Here is a 16,871-nt window from a genome sequence, read left to right as displayed (position 1 = left end):
TTCATTGAAGAGCAAAGATACAAGTTATGCAGAATACGGCAATTCATGACATGTTATCAAGGTTTATTTCAGGACAGCTCCCGCTCTATCCAAGCGTCAGAAACTTTGTTTGATCAGGTCTTTTTCTGTGTGTTTGGTGGTTTTGCTGGCGGATGCATGCTCATCATTGTCTGTGTTCAGCAGCTGTATGGATCTGCTGTATTTCTGCTCTATACAAGGTTATGGTCTCTGCTTCCCATTTCACCTTAAGGGAGAGCAAGACCATTCATTAACAAAAGAGAACAGCTATCAAACACAGCACTCAATGCCCACTTCCTGCTCCAAAGAGAATTCCTTAGTCCATCCTCATGATCTATGAGCTTATACACTTTAGAATCACAGTTTTCAACAAATCAAGTATAGAAATGATTCCTAAAGTTGCAGTGAAGGATAACTTTCATCTCTTCGAGAAGTCAACCATGTACTTTTCTTTGTAGATCAGAATGAGAATGGATATGAAAGGTAAACAATGAATGGTAAATTGCCTCTAAATGAGACATCGTTGTGCTACAAGTGAAAAAGACAGCTACCAGCATGATTCTGTTTAGGCAGTTGCATGCTATTAAAATACTGATAACATGATAATTCTTTTAATTGTAGAAGTGCTTCATATTTACAATTAATGATGTCCTGGAAAATGGGAAATGCAATCATATGAAAAAATACGAAAGCTTTCTTGAGCTTTGATCAATTTCCCACAGGCAAAATGATGATGTTTCTTGCTCTGTCAAACTTAACATCAGTCAGCTGCTTAACGCATCCATTGTCTGTAAACTGACTGATGTTGCAGGTGTCCCCTGCACTGCCTGGTAAGAGTTAGAGGTAAAAAGGTTCAGGACTAAGGTGACTTCCAGAACTCAGCTGTAAACCATCTTGAATTATGCAACTCAATTTTATCACCACTTTCTTAGTGAACCTAAGCCTTTGCTTATATTATTCATTGTACAAGTAAGGTAAAAAGGTAAAAAATTGCCGGAGTCCCAAATGACATAGGCCTTTCCCCTTTAAGGGGGAGAGCTGACTGATGATGATTTAACCTGACAGTCACCACACCTCAGACAACGAGCAAGATTGAGAAGACAGGCCTTCATGAAAAACCTCTGTCAGTATGGGAATTGAACCCACACTCATGGCAGAGCTCTACATCACTAACGAGCTGTTCAGCCAACTGAGCTGAACTGACCCAGAGAAGTATATTGTTACTCATGGATGCAGTTTGAAGGGTGATAGCTGTTAACCGCCATCTTTATCCTGTATTACCTATGTATTCCCTATCCTCCTCCTTTCCTGCTTCTAAATGACATAGTAAAAATAACAAAGATTTACCCAAATTTGTTTCTTTAAAAAACTCTCTAAGCCACACAGCTGGGAGAAAGAAGAATACAAACACACCTGAAATTGAAGAAGTTAAAATAAGTTGCTGGCAGTATCTTTAGCTAACTCTCTGTGTAGCCATCTCATGCAGCATGAGCTTTGGTATCTCGAACTGTTAGGAGCTTCATAACACCAGGATGGCATGGTAGTGATACCAGTTTGCCTTCCACAGTTTCACAGCCATCACATCAGTGCAGCGTCATTTTCGAATCTTAACCTTAGAAAGAAAACATTTACAGTTGAAACTTTACATAAAAAGATTGTCACCAAGATGGGGCGCACCTTTGAATAAAGGATGAGATGCACCCACTGTGAACCTCTACAGTGAAATGGGTAGACTTCCAGGGTCAAAATAGAATCACTAAGCCAAACACCATGAGAACAGGTTCACAGGAACACAGACTTAAGGAGTCTCTATTTCTAGCTCCACGTTCTGTCCCAACAAATGAGATGCTGGCCTATACATTTCAGCTATTCCCAACAATTTCCATCCAGGTTAGAGTTGGAGCAAGGTAGAACAGACAAGGACTTTCAGGACCATTGTGATTGCTAAGTAAATGTGTAAGTAACCAATGCAGTTTCTGGTTGAGTGAGGCAGTACAACGTTCAAACCCCTAACCTGAAGGTTGGTGATGAAGGTGCGTGTGCAGGGGACACATTAAAGTAAAGTTGTTCTATTTTCCCCTCCGAAGAGCAGCATGTCTGCTGGCTGTAAGTGGTAGCGAGGGTCAGTACATTACACAGTGCTCACAGAATTGTGGAAGAAGATGACACAGCTTAAAAAAAGACTATGCAGCAGTTGCATAAACCAATAAGTGACCTAAATATGCATACCTCAAGCTGCACATACTGACATTTTATATGAGTTTAACAGTGTAATCAAAGGTCCTAATTTTAACAACAGACCTGTTTTCAGGAAAGCATTGACAGAATCACTGTCCACTGTCAGGTAAGTGACTGGAGTGACTATGGAGTTGTTGCATGTGGTGTTGTCTTGTAATCAGGTTGCAGGGAGGAGTAGGGATTGGGAGGGTGGGGGTGATGAGGGTGATATGTATTTGTGGCTGAAGCCTAGGTTTTCCTTGCAGGAGCCATAGGAGCACTCCTCCACACTTAGAGATGTTTTGCAGGGCTGACAAACACCCCCATATGGAGGCTCAAGAAAGCAATGGTAAATGTGTTGGAGAGAAGGAAAATCTCTCTCACACTGCAATTTACATATACCAAGCTGGCAGTGAAAGTACTAACTTGAGCAGGGAGATGGATATCTCTGTCAGGCATTGAGACAGCTCTTCACTCCACATCCTTCCAGTTTTTCAAAGGAGAACTCCCACAGGTAAACCATTTCTTACTTCTCCAAACGACATAAGGTGAGAATTTGCAGCACTCGCTGGTCAATTTACACCATTCGTGTGTTTACTTTGTACATATTGCAGCCCACTTTCTGCCTCAAGTTTATTTTTATGAACTTGGTAGATTTGCAGATTGGTTGCCAATTAAACTCACTGCAGAAAAATACAGTTAAAAATTAACAGTGCATTCACATCTTTAGTTGTTAATGCAAAGCCAATCAACTGCTCTAGCACAAAAAGGGTTCTAAGATTATTCAGTCTCATTATGACATGTTATCAGGGATTTTTAAAAAACCATTATTTTCATATTTTCATATTTTTCTTTCAGCCTTTCTTCTCCAAATTCAATCCTTCCTTTCCTCTACTATAATTTCTCCATTGATTTGAGTGCCACACATTCTAATTCACGCACCCGCTCCTTTTTCGTCCGTTCCTTTTCCGAATTTTATATCTCATTGGTTAAGGAGATACATCTTTAGTTCTACTACTAACTGGCAAATAACTAGTCGCCCTCACATCATCATTATCAACTTGCATTTCCTATGTACAGCGAGACTGCACTAAAAATTCTGAACTGAAGGATATATAGAAAAGCTTAACTAAATATAAGTGTACAAGATGCTCTACTCCATCAAGACCAGGTTCATGATTTAAATTATTTGGTTTGGAATGGATTCTGTTGTGAATCATAAAAGAAAGGTTTCAGCTATTCATTTGACTGACATTTGCCCCTGAACTTTCCATGGGATTGTGTACAGCAAGTCACTGTCAGCAGTAACTACAAAAAGTACAGAAGCCTTTAAAGGACATCTGGGGCCAATGTGAACAGGGAAAGTAACTGAACATTTCCTTAATCAATCAGATTGAAGAACCGTGAATGAACAATGCGGAGTTTGAACTAGACAATATAAATTTGAATAATGAATGTAATGTCAAATGATGCACAAAAAATAAAACAAAGGCTGGAATTTTACCACAGAAGTGCTAACCTTATTGCTGGCTGACAGATTGGGGGTATGCACTTTCACATGGGTGGGAACCTCAACCACATTTAATGGTCATCGAGCCATTAATTGGTTGAGGATGAAACTTCTGCCTCCAGTGAAATGGCCAACAGCTATTCAGTCCCAGTAGCATCGCTGGGATCAGTGGTCACTGCTGTACACCAGTCCCCCAAAAAGAGGACTGCTGGAGCTAAATAACAAGGTAAGTGGGAATGATTGATCATCCAGTCTGATAGGCCCTAGTGAGGAGAGCAAGAATGGACACCAGTGCAAGGCGGGGGGGGACCCTTTGGGGGTAGCAATGAGACCTTCCAGCCCTGCTGTGATGGGACCAGCCACGCGGAATGAATGGGGCCAATCAAAAATCCATTGGCTTATGGCTGGATCAGAAGATCCAGGCCCAGCCCATCACTGGGACCTAATTTTCATATTAATAACATTACTTACTTTTACCTCACCATTATTTTTGAGGCAACATCTAGCCCATAATTGTGTACTTAGTTTCATTATTGTGGGAAGGCATGCTGTGGATTTTGACACTCAACCTTGTTGTGAGATGAGGCGATAATGATGTGAAATTCACAGAACTGGCAAGGTGCTGCCTTTGCACATTGCTTAAAATAGTAAAAATCAAAAGACTGATATAAAAAGAAAAACAACCAGTCATGTGTCATATCGAGCTACTGAAATGATAGACGTTTGTTGTATTTTGTTAACCAGCTTCTTTGAGCTATGATTCAAAGATGTGCAGCTCCATATCTGTAGGGCAACACAGGGAATCTCAAACAAAATAGATACCGTTCAAATTTATTTAAATGTTAGTGGCTTTTTAACTAACTTAATTAAATCATTTGTTGGCAGTTAGATTACAGTTATCTCTAATCATGGTTTGACAACATCATCAGCAATGTTAATTAAAGTTATTAGTCATTGAATGAGAATTTGAGATGTGAGATTTCCAATAAATCATCTGAGACAGGATCTGCCAACATCCCAAAATAAGTGGCTATTTATCCTTTACTTCTCCCAAGTTCCACACTCCATATTCCCACCTGTCACACGTCTACAAAGTCCTCCCAATTGCTTCCCACCAACCCTCCCAATCGTGGCCCAGTGCTGATGATATTTCCAGAATGTTGGTTCCTTGGCTGCTGCTGACATTCATTCCATCCCACTGACCAGGCTGTCTACTTGGCCTTGTGTTGGACATGGAGTTGGACATGTTTGTTACAACATACAATCCTATCAGGTTTTATAGGGTTTGACACCTGATGTCATGTCACTCTGAGCGTTGTGGACATGCCTCGATTATGGAAATCTTGGTGCATAGGTCCTCATTTGCAGTCATGAGTGTTCATGTGAATAAGCCAGATTGTGAATGATTTATTACCATATTCATTTGCAGTATTATGAGGCCCATTGTTATGCTGGTGAGGGTTTCAACCACATGAATATGACTGAGTCAAACTCATTGATATCTATTCTCTCCCTCTGGGGGATGGGCAGACTCTTGAGTAATTGTAGAGTCAATGCACAAAGTCCTTTAGGTGGATGTCATCAGGGACTGGCTGACAACAACTGTGATACCAAAAGATCTTATTAAACACTATTTTACAAAAGGACCAGTCTGGTGACCATTCACTTCTGCAAAAAGGTTCAGTCCTGGCTACATGAACATGCCTCCCAGCTGCTATGCCATTGGCATCCACCTCATCATCATCCATTTCAGAATCTTCCAAATGGACAGAGGTTTCCTCCTCCTCCTCGTGATCTTGATTCCTTATTGCAGAGGCACCTGAAGTGCATCTTTAATTGGCAATTGCCAGCTCAATGGTAGTCCTGTTGATGACAGTGGCTGATGTTCTAATTGTTCTCTAGCTCCGTGAATTCCTAAATGGCATCATTATCCAACTCTTCAAGATGTAGCCCTTATACCCTGCAAACCAATCACAGATCTAGTGGCTGAAATAACTGAGGGATTTGGGAACTCCTTAGTATGAAGGAGCCACAGCAGCTGCCAGAACTTTGTGCACAGATGAAGAAAGACCTTGTCTTGGTCACAAACCATCTAAACATTGACTGAATGAAAGAACTTCCATTTGACAAAAATGTCCTCATGTTGAGTTCAGGTCTATATGACAACTTGAGAGGAATCAATAACACCCTGCAACTGAGAGGAGCTGACTAATTAAGAAAAGACCATAGATCTCAGCATCTGAGAAATCAAATCTATAAAAAAAATTAATATGATCCTCTCCACAAGCAAACAGATCATTAGTTATTGCTTCAGTGCAGCTGTGCTGCTGCTGACTAGGATAGACCAAACAGGGCACCTGATAATCCCTGGAAAGATATTAACGTATACAAGTTGAGAGGGACGGTTACCTTTACAGCCACAGGCTTGATGGATTGTGGCTCAAGTTGCTTTTGGGTCATGCAACATATGTCTATCATCACCTCACGGCTTAACCTCCATCTCCTTTGTCATTGTTTCTCTGTCATATTGAGATGTGATGGCCTAGGTCTAGTTCCCTTCCACAGAATGATATTTGTTGTCCTGTCCCTCCTCTTCTCTTCCTTCCTAGTGAGTATGCAGCTTCCTAGTCACCTCTGCCCTCCCTCTGGTCTCCAGATGTTCATGGTACATTACTTTCATTGCCTCAATATACAAGGGTGCCATGCCCACCTTCTATGTTTCATTACACTGAGGGTGATACGTCCTTCTCTAGCTCAAGGTTTTTTCTGATGGCTGGATTCATTGGAGGAAAAATAATTGCTCTAAAACACCAGGAGCCCAATCTTCCTACTATCTTGGGTTAAGGTAAGACTGTAGGAATTTGTTTTGTGCCACTTCTAGGAGTGTGAGTAAATTCTTTGGAAGTGATTTTACTGGCATGCTAAGCCAGTAACTAAAACTGCTAGCCCTTAACTTCATTCTTGAGATGTGCTACGCCAGCATTTACTGTCCAGCCCTAATTGCCTTTGAGTAGGTGATGGTGAGCTGCCTTCTTGAACCACTGCTGCCCATGTGCTCCAGTCAGAGCCACAGCACAGTAGTTGTTGTGGATTTGAAAGGTGCTGTTTGAGGAGGCTTTATGAGTTCCTATAGTGCTTCTTGTAGTTGGTACTCATTGTTGCCACTGTGCATCAGTGGTAGAAGGAGTGAATGTTTATGGATGGGGTGCCAAACGAGCAGACTGATTTGTCCCGTGTGGTGTCGAGCTTCATGAGTGCTGTTGAGTGGAGCTGCAGTCATCCAGCAACAGGAGAATATTCCACCACACTCCTGGCATGTGCTTTGTAGATGGTGGACATGTTTTGGGGAATCAGGAAGTGAGTTACTCACCACAGGATTCCTAGTCTCTGACTTGCTCTTAGAGTCACGGTATCTATATGACTGGTCGAGTTCAGTTCCTGATCAATCATTTCCCCAAGGATGTTGATAGTGGGAGATTCAGCAATGGCAATGCCACTGAAATTTTTACAAGTCTGTAATAAAAAAATGTGTCACTGGTGTTTTCATATCTGAGGAGGCATGGGCTGGCATGGAGGTGGGTGGGAGTGAAGAAAGACATTTAGGATGTCTTTAAATAGTATTTGGAGCTTGTCTGTTGGGTTGGCAATTTGAGGCCAGTCTTCTAACTGACCAATCTCCACAACTGCACTCCACCATAGTTCACAAAATGCACTGTGAATCCAACCCCTGTGGGAAAGGACAAAAGTGGTGGGCAAATAACTTTGATTTATTGTCACATGTATTAACATACAGTGAAAAGTATTGTTTCTTGTGTGCTATGAAGATAAAATGCCATTCATAGAGAAGGAAACGAGAGAGTACAGAATGTACTATTACAATCATAGCTAGGGTGTAGACAAAGATCAACTTAATGCAAGGTAGGTCCATTCAAAAGTCTGACAGCAGCAGAGAAGAAACTGTTCTTGAATCAGTTGGTATGTGCCCTCAGACTTCTGTATCATTTTCCTGAAGGAAGAAGGTGGAAGGGAGAATGTCCGGGGCGTGTGAGGTCCTTAATTATGCTGGCTGCTTTGCTGAGGCAGTGGGAAGTATAGACAGAGTCAATGGATGGGAAGCTGGTTTGCGTAATGGATTGGGCTACATTCATGAACTTTTGTAGTTCCTTGTGGTCTTGGGCAGAGCAGAAATCATACCAAGCTGTGATACAACCAGAAAGAATGCTTTCTATGGTGCATTTGTAAAAGTTGGTGAGAGTCGTAGCTGACCTGACAAACTTCCTTAGTCTTCTGAGAAAGTAGAGGTGTTGATGGGCTTTCTTAATTATAGTGTCAGCTTGGGGAGATTAGAACAGGTTGTCGGTGATCTGGACACCTAAAAACTTGAAGCTCTCAACTCTTTCTACTTTGTCCCCATTAATGTAGACATATGAGTTGGGTGTGCAGGTTGCAAGCTGAGAAGTGTCTAGGATGTGTTTTCCTGGCCCCAGACGGAACTTCAGCCTTCTGTAAATAACAACAACTTATATTTATTAGGCAACATAATGAGTGATGCAAGCCCCTGACAGGAGCATTCTAAAGGAAAATATGGCACAAAGTCGCACAAAGAAACATTAGCTAGGTTAGAAGATCTAAAGCTTAGTCAAAAAGGCATGGTTTAAAGAGTGTTTAAAAGGAAGAATGATAGAGCTGGACCACAAGGGAATTCCAGAGCTTGGGGCCTTGGCAACTAACTAAACATTACCATTTTTATACTGATTTCAATATAGAGCAGAAAGCAATTACAATGTAAATCTGTTCTAATTCCAATAAATGACCTAAAATCAAGAATTACTTGAATTAGTCATGCAAATAATGACACTAACATATTTACTGTATAATATAAATATATAACAAAAGTTAGATATCATTCATGCTCCTAATTGCCTTGAGGTCAAGCTTTCAAGTGAATGCTGAGCATCACTAATTCTGTTGTCATGTATTTAGCTTTGCATTCTATTCCTGCTATTTCATAAGGAAATATCATGAAACTACGGGCAGAATTTCACACTCCAAGGTGGGTTCTGAGACGGAAGGTGATATTGAATGGATGGAATTTCCCCAGGAAACTGCCCGCCCAAACCCAGACGCAATTTCATGTTAGCGTGTGTAGGACCTTGTATGGGAACTCTGCCCATTCACCCATTAAGGCCCTTAAGTGAATGGACAGAGTTCCCGTACAAGATCCTATACACCCAAGCATGAATCAATGGCCTTTTTCTGCCCAGCCTCAATCCTTATGCTGGTGGGAGCGGGTGCAGGTAGGCTGGGAAAGCGATGTTTGCACTTTTCCCCAACTCCGGTGGGAGGTGCGGTGCCTCTGTCTAAAGGCCGCCCCCCCCATCTAGGATGTTGGAGCTCCAGGACGTCCGCCCACCCTAAGCTACCCATTGATACCATGTCTGTCCCCCTCCTGACCTCCTTGAGCATCCCCTACCCTCTTACATCCATGAACCCAGGACTTATCTTTTCAAAGACTTAGCCCCAGGCAGAGCATTGCAGTACTGCTCCTGACCACCACAGCGCTGTGGCCAGCCAGGTTCAAGAGCTGTCGGCCAGTCTGATTGGCCGACAGATCTCGTGGACAGAACTTTGTTCTAAGGGCAGACAGAAGCCCCATCCACTGTCCATCAACGCTGAGGTGAGTGTCAAATGTCAGTGGGAGTTTGAGAGTCAGCAGTTGCATGTCAGATGCCAACTCTCAGGATGGCGAGCACCAATCACTCACCATTTTTAAAATTCTACCCTGAGATTCTGTTTCATGGAGGTGGATTTTATATCCTCTCGCCAGTAGGTTTGAAGCAACCAGGGTACATAAAGTCCAATAGATGGTCTTCCCACTGCCTACCAGTCTGCCCATAATCAGTCTGAAATTTAGTAAGCAGGTTGATTAAGATATCAGTCAGCCCATCCACCACTGGGTCTATTGAGACTTTAACTGGCTAATTAATGGCAGATTAAGAGCAAATTAAGAGCCTTTTCCTGCTGCTGCTGTTATTTTACCCTGCCCCCCAACCACCACCCCTGCACTGGGGGGATGCTCACACCATGCAGGAAATTCAACAGCTTTAGCTGCATGGACTGATTTTGGGTGTGATGGGGTGCAGGTACAGTGGGTTGGGGGTTGGAGGTTGGGAGGGGGGTGGTGAAACATCCTTTATGGACCGCTGAGGAACTGCCAACTCCACCCATCCTTCAACACTTTCCCCGGCCTCCTGAACCCAATTGACACTCTTCCACACTAAGATCCTAGACTTTGGACTTACTGGACTCTGGCATGATGGAACTGCCTGTAGTTCCAGCAGTGGCCACTGTTCTAACTGGCGCTGCTGGGACTATGGAGCTGCTGACCATCGAGTCGCTTTCAAAAGAGGAACATCCTGTGAATTTAGGGTCAGAAGCCTTAAAGTAATCAACGCTGTCTGCATTGTAAAAATGCTGCAATTCAGCCATCAGGACTGGAGTTGTGCTCACCATTGACTTTATAGCCAGGAGTGTACGAAGCGTAGGGCCCTGTGAATGCTCACATAAACTCCATCTTGTGCTCTTTGACCATATCAGACGAGGAATCAGCACTTAATGGGAGATTGGTGTGATTAAATTACTAGAAATAGAACCTGCACTTTAAATGAAAGCTTTCCTCATGAATTATTTTCACCTTATTTTCCCAGCCCACCTTCCCCACCCCCCAATTTATTTACATAAATATTGGGCCAGGAATTTTTGCTGAGAAACCCTTGGTTGCTGCAATTATAACTTACAATGCAGACATTGCATTGAGAAACACATTTCTGTCACTTGGAGAAGGAAGGCAGCAATGTCAGGCAAGTGAGACTGTATCTGGGGTCAACTGCCTGCACTTGTTTTTATGCACAGACTCACAACCACAAACAGAGGCCACACTACCCTAACACGGCTAAGGACAAGTACTATCGGAATCTGCACATGGCTCAAGAAGCAGTGACAAATTCATGCCAGCTACTGGAAACTGATCCCCAGGCAATCTCCACCACAGAGCAAGTTGCTGTTAGGAGCATCAGTAACATCAATCAATCTGCACTTCACATATGTATCAAGCAGGTGATTGATGCGTTGCTGCCGAGATTGAGTAATTTTATAATTTTCCCCATGGACAACCTGCAGCAGAATGAGAAGCCAATGCATTTTTTTCAAATGACAGGATTTCCCAAAACTCAGGTGTCATTAACAGCATTGATGTGACCTGACTAGGGGCTCCTACAAACAATTCTTTTCCCTTCATAAATTTGTTCCACTCCATTGACATGCAAGTCAACTATGACCATTAACATAGAATCAATCAAGTGAATGCCTGCTGGCAGAATGATGATGCCTTAAATTTAAAGTATTCCATGGTGCCAGACTTATTCAAGCCACAAAAAATAAGGCAAGGTTGAATTCTAGGAGATCAAGGTTATCTACATGAGCGCTGGATAATTACATCTCAGAGGCATCTATGCAGGGGAGCACAGGTACAATGGGGCCTTTTGAGACTTCAGGATTATCACTGCAGACAAGAGAGGTGTCCCAATACATGAACAGATCAGGCTGTTTACAATACGGGCCCACCTTAGCATGCAAAAGCATTGCTGTGTCCTGCAAAATTTGCCATCCCATTAGTCAGTATCATGGAGTAGCTGAAAAAGAAGTAAATTCACTCAGTCAGGAGCTAAATGAAATGAAAGTAAGGAAACTGAAATGTTACTGAGGAAGTGTCCTTGCAGGCAGCTGAAGCCATGTGCCAGGGTTTCATAGAAACCTCGATCTAAATACCATTTCTGTCCAATATGCTAACAGATCTCTCCTCGTCAATAGTATGCAGGGGCTAGACACATTTTCCCAAATTTGAGCTTTTGCACTTATTGGCCTATTATAGATCATTTCCTTTTGCTCAGTAAAACCTTACTTAGCATCATGCCAAGCAAGCAATTTACAAATAGCTGAAATAAATTATTTCTATGTTTCAGATGTTTTTACAAGTTGAGTATCCCCTTTATCCAAAACCCCTGGGGTCAATAATGTTTTTGACTTTGGATGTTTTTAGTTTTGGAATTTAAAGTTTGGATGAATAAGTGCTTCCTCCCTATTTCAGTGATTGTTGTGTGCAGTCATATCAAGCATGCTGTTGACTGAATGTAGGTCTGAGCGCAAGTTAAAGTTAGTCGGCACTACTTAAAGCCAGCATACTTTAAGTAAAAAATGCATGGTGGGTGAAGTAGGTACTAGAAATCAATTCACAACTGATTCTAACCTGAGAAAGAGACAGCATTCCAGTACACTGGCTGCAAGATTTTCTGATGCTGCACTGGTGTAGGAGATGTAGTGGAAGTGAGATATATGTAACCACAGGTGCCGAAATTCTACTACTCCACCCGCCACGGAATTGGAGTGGGCGAGGGATGGACAATGGAAATGTCCATTGACCTCGGGCAGGGATTTCCAGTCTTGCTCAAAAGAGGCCGTAAAATCCCGTCTGCAGAAATGGGACCAGATAGCCTCAAAGGCCTCAATGCAGTGCTATAAATATTTAATGACCTCATATAAATGGGCAAGTACCGTGACTGAAATTTGAAATGTTACATTCCACAAACTGCACAACTAACTTCACAGACTGCTTAATTCACCACATCACTCACCTATCAACAATTTCAAACAATCAGAACTCATGCCTAACATATATAGTTGCACTTAACTCTCATACACCTAACACCCACAACTCACTGTTTACACTATCAGCTGTTTAACCGCAGCAGCCACATCAGCCAGAACACTGCACGACATTTACTGGTACACTTCCCTCTTGTGCAGGACAAGGAGGGATATATCAGGGAGCAGCAGGGCCTAACTGGCAAAGGACAGGCACAGGTGGGCAAAACAGAGCTCATTATTATTGAATAGGCCATGATTGAGATTATAGCCAGTGGTGGGGGGCTAGGAGTGGTTGATCCATTGAAGGAGATAGTATTCTCATACAGATTCCTCCTTCTGATATCCCACATTTCCCTCATCCAAAATCTTGTCTGATTTACAAACTGCAGATGGAGTAAGCATGCAACTCTTGCTTTCCTTCTCTTCCCTCACCACAACTCTATCCACTTCTATTTTCAGAATCATAAGAGCAACAGTTTGACCAGACAGTGATGGAAGAACAAGAGTTGAAGAGGAGGAAGATAACGATAAAGAAGAAACACCACCTCTCACACACTCACAGCCACCACCAGCTCTGATTCTGGCACTGCACATACTTTAGAAGATGGCTAAAGTATAGGGAGAGAGATCTTCCCAAACGAATGAAGGAGTGAGGAAACTGGAGAGTTCAGATCTGCCTTTTTGGGTGAGTTTGAAAACGCAATCTTAGAGTGCCATTTTTTTGGAAAGAAGGGCAATTCTCACCAGTAAGGGGGAGAGCGAAGTCAAAGCTTGTTAGTGAACCAAGCTGCAGACTGCTCAGGGAGCCACTGCACAGGTGCCCCAATCTTCTGTGAAGTGGGAGACCTCCTACCACCCCCCACCCCATACACACCACCACCATCCCCCCACCCTCTCCCCGCCGATCACTCCCTGTGCCGATCCCTCTGCCTGTCATGCCAATCACATGCCATGCAGAAATTCCCCCCATTGCCTCCCCCTGTAGAGAGCTCTGCCCTTGTGTTCCCCTGTCATAGCCCCACCCTCACTCAGGCTCCACCCCCACTCAGGCCCCACCACTTTGGCACTGCCCCTGGCACAGTTATGGTGAGAAGTCTCACAACACTAGGTTAAAGTCCAACAGGTTTATTAGGTAGCAAATGCCATTAGCTGTCAGAGCACTGCCCCTTTGTCAGGTGAGTGGGAGTTCTGATCACAAACAAGGCATATAAAGACACAAACTCGATTTACAGAATAATGGTTGGAATGCAAGTCTTTACAGCTAATCAAGTCTTCAAGGTACAGCCAACGTGAGTGGAGAGAGCATTACATAAAGTCTAAAGAGATGTGTATTGTCTCCAGACAGGACAATCAGTGAGATTTTGCAAGTTCAGGCAAGTCATAGGAGTTACAAATATTGTGACATGAACCCAAGATCCCGGTTGAGGCCATCCTCATGTGTGCGGAACTTGGCTATCAGTCTCTGCTCAGCGACTCTGCGCTGTCGTGCGCCATGAAGGCCGCCTTGGAGAACGCTTACCCGAAGATCAGACGCTGAATGCCCGTGACCTCTGAAGTATTCCCCAACAGGAAGAGAACAGTCTTGCCTGGTGATTGTCGAGCGGTGTTCATTCATCTGTTGTCATAGCATCTACGTGGTCTCCCCAATGTACCATGCCTCGGGACGTCCTTTCCTGCAGTATATCAGGTAGACAAAATTGGCCGAGTTGTAAGAGTATGTACTGTGTACCTGGTGGATGCTGTTCTCATGTGAGATGATGGCATCCGCGTCGATGATCCGGCACGTCTTGCAGCATGGTGTTCTCTTGTTCTCCTGAAGGCTGGGTAGTTTGCTACACACGATGGTCTGTTTGAGGTTGTGCGGTTGTTTAAAGGCAAGAAATGCGGGTGTGGGGATGGCTTTGGCTATCATTTCTTGATGGGAACCATGGGTGATTCTCAGTGGCAAGACCTCTCGTCGACAAGGGGGAATCTTCTGGAAGGTTGGAAACAATGCAAAACATGTCATTAATATTTAAATCGGTTTCATACAAGATAGCTTTCAGTGTGAAAGTCATCTGGGACCAAGCTGTGCACTATCTTCCCAGCTCACTGCTCCAGTGAGCCAGAAAGATTGCAACCAGGATGTATACATCAGTGACAATGAGCAGGAGTGTCCGGGGCAAGGGGAAAACAACAACACAGGAGCCAGTTTGCTGGAATGAAAGGTCACAAGTCATTTCTGTTGCAGAGGATTCAGGCAAGGACTTCAATGGGAAAGCCTACAGCAGAATGCTGATCGATGAGCACAGCAAAATGCTTGGTGAATTGGGGTGCCTGTCAGAAAGCTTGCTCTCAGAGTCAAGGAGAATGCAAGAATTCAGCACCACTGTGGCACAGTGTTTTTCACCGAGGTCAGAGGTCATCCTTTCCAGCATGGAATTTTAATAGCACACATGCCGACCTAACCATGACACAGCAGCTGATGGTTGATGTCTCAGCATCCATTAAAGCATAATCAGAAGCCAAGTATATCAAAGTGCCCTGTGAGCGAAAACTGCTGATTTCTTAGCTGCGATAGTTGTGCTCATTGGGGCTTGCACGCTGATGCGGCAGTCCAACGATCAGTCATCCAATACTTTACTAGGATTGTTGAGCTTTCAGTGGCTCTGAGGCATAAACCTACTGTCTTCTCAGGATGATAGTATTCACCCTCTCCACTCACAACTACCACTCTGTCAGTGCCCTTTCTTTTGCATGTGTCTATGTGTGTGCTAGTCTATGTATGTGTGCATGCATGCCTGCGTATGCACGCTTGTGTGTATGCCTATATGAATGTCTGTGTGTGTGTTTGTATGTGAGTGTGTATTTGTGAGACTGCGTGAGTATGTATATGTGTCTGTGTGTGTGTCTTTGTGACTGTATGGAGAGAGGGCGTGAATGAGGGGGTGGGGGGTTTGGAGGAGTAGTCACCCTCATGCCTGCATGGTGTGGGGGTGGGGGTTACCTGTTATTTGTGATGAGTGGGGGAGGATGCCGTTCTTGGATGGGGAGTTGGTGATGCTCCCCTGAAGCACTTTTTGGGGGAAGGGGAGTCTGTCCCTTGGAGGTTGGGTGCTCACTGGAGGGTTGCTCAAAATTAGCTCATCTGCATCATTCAGGTGGGTGAATCCCACCTGACAGACACTGTCAGCATCAGAAAAAAGTGAGAGAAACAGGCAATATGTTTGACTGTCAATACTGCATGCTGGAAATCTTGGTCAATTAAGTAAACTCTAAGTCGTATTTCCATACAGTATTTGTAGAGTGTAGAACTCGGCAGGTCTGTACTGTTTCTACTCTGTATGCATTTGAAAATTCAATATAAATTTTGAATAAAAACTTAAATTAGGGAGAAAAATATTACTTTTTCAAATCATAAACTTTCAATACACTTTAAATTATTAACCATACCAAGATAACATAATCTTCACTCACAATTTCCACTTCAAAGCCACTTAACTTTATTACTTAATTTTTAGCTTGAAAGCTAATGTTTAAATGGGTTAAACCTTCATTAAAACAAAGGACAAAAATGTACATGTTAATCATTTGGATACCAACACAACAAAGAACACTTTCAATGGTTTTATTTTTTGTTGTAATGCAGTTTGCATTTCAACAAACCAAAGAGTTGGCTGCAAGTTAAGGCACTACAATGAACTGGAAGCTCTTTCAGCAAAATGAACCTTAACCTTGAACTTTAAACCTTTTGCATCCTCATGAAAATAAAAGAAAAATGAACTTCATCGATTTAGCTTTCTCTGGCTTCCTTACAGGCTTCTTACTTCTAATTCAATTAATTAATTCCTTATTGCTTTCCTTTAACTCTTGTTTTTATTGTTCATACCTAATGTGCATGTATGGATTTGCTAAGGTATCTTTTCCTTAGCTGATAGACACATTGGTATCATTATTGAATTATTTTAGATATTTTATATGCTGTCATTTGTAAAATTAAATCTCATGAAAAATTGGTAAAATTTTTAGGAATGTTGCTTGTTAAGTCGATTAAATTTTGAAATCTAGAAAAGAAAGTTAATAGTCAAGTCTTCAACGCAAAGTACATCAACCAAACCTTGGAAAAGATGGCAAGGGTGAAATCTATTTACCATCAGAATACATATGATCAATTGTAAAATTGGTGATTACAGGAGTCTGCAAATAAATTAGACACATTCATATGTCAAATTGTGTGGTATACTTAATGTAAATTAATCATGTTCCTGTACACATCCTTGGTTCTTTTCAAATATGGTATCAAAATATATAGTACATCACTAATTTTCCCATTCTCTATGCAAGAATAATTGCTGCTCTGTTGGCCCTGAAGTAGTGAATCCTTCAAGAGTGCAATTACAGACTATAGTAGACTGTAAACATTCCCCATCATGGACTATATTTA

General features: G+C 42.6%; 1 non-coding gene across 1 annotated transcript; it reads right to left on the bottom strand.

Moving 5' to 3' along the window:
* Positions 1–208: 208 nt before the first annotated feature.
* LOC145349567 (small nucleolar RNA U3) lies at positions 209–427 on the bottom strand. The gene has a single exon (XR_013888092.1). It is a non-coding gene; the product is annotated as a small nucleolar RNA U3 (small nucleolar RNA).
* Positions 428–16,871: the final 16,444 nt, after the last annotated feature.

Source organism: Carcharhinus amblyrhynchos, chromosome 10 (assembly GCF_965287045.1).
Source record: "Carcharhinus amblyrhynchos chromosome 10, sCarAmb.v2.hapA, whole genome shotgun sequence".
Taxonomy (NCBI): Eukaryota; Metazoa; Chordata; class Chondrichthyes; order Carcharhiniformes; family Carcharhinidae; genus Carcharhinus; species Carcharhinus amblyrhynchos.
Note: the sequence above shows the minus strand (reverse complement) of the source record. Positions and strands in the feature narration are given on the sequence as shown.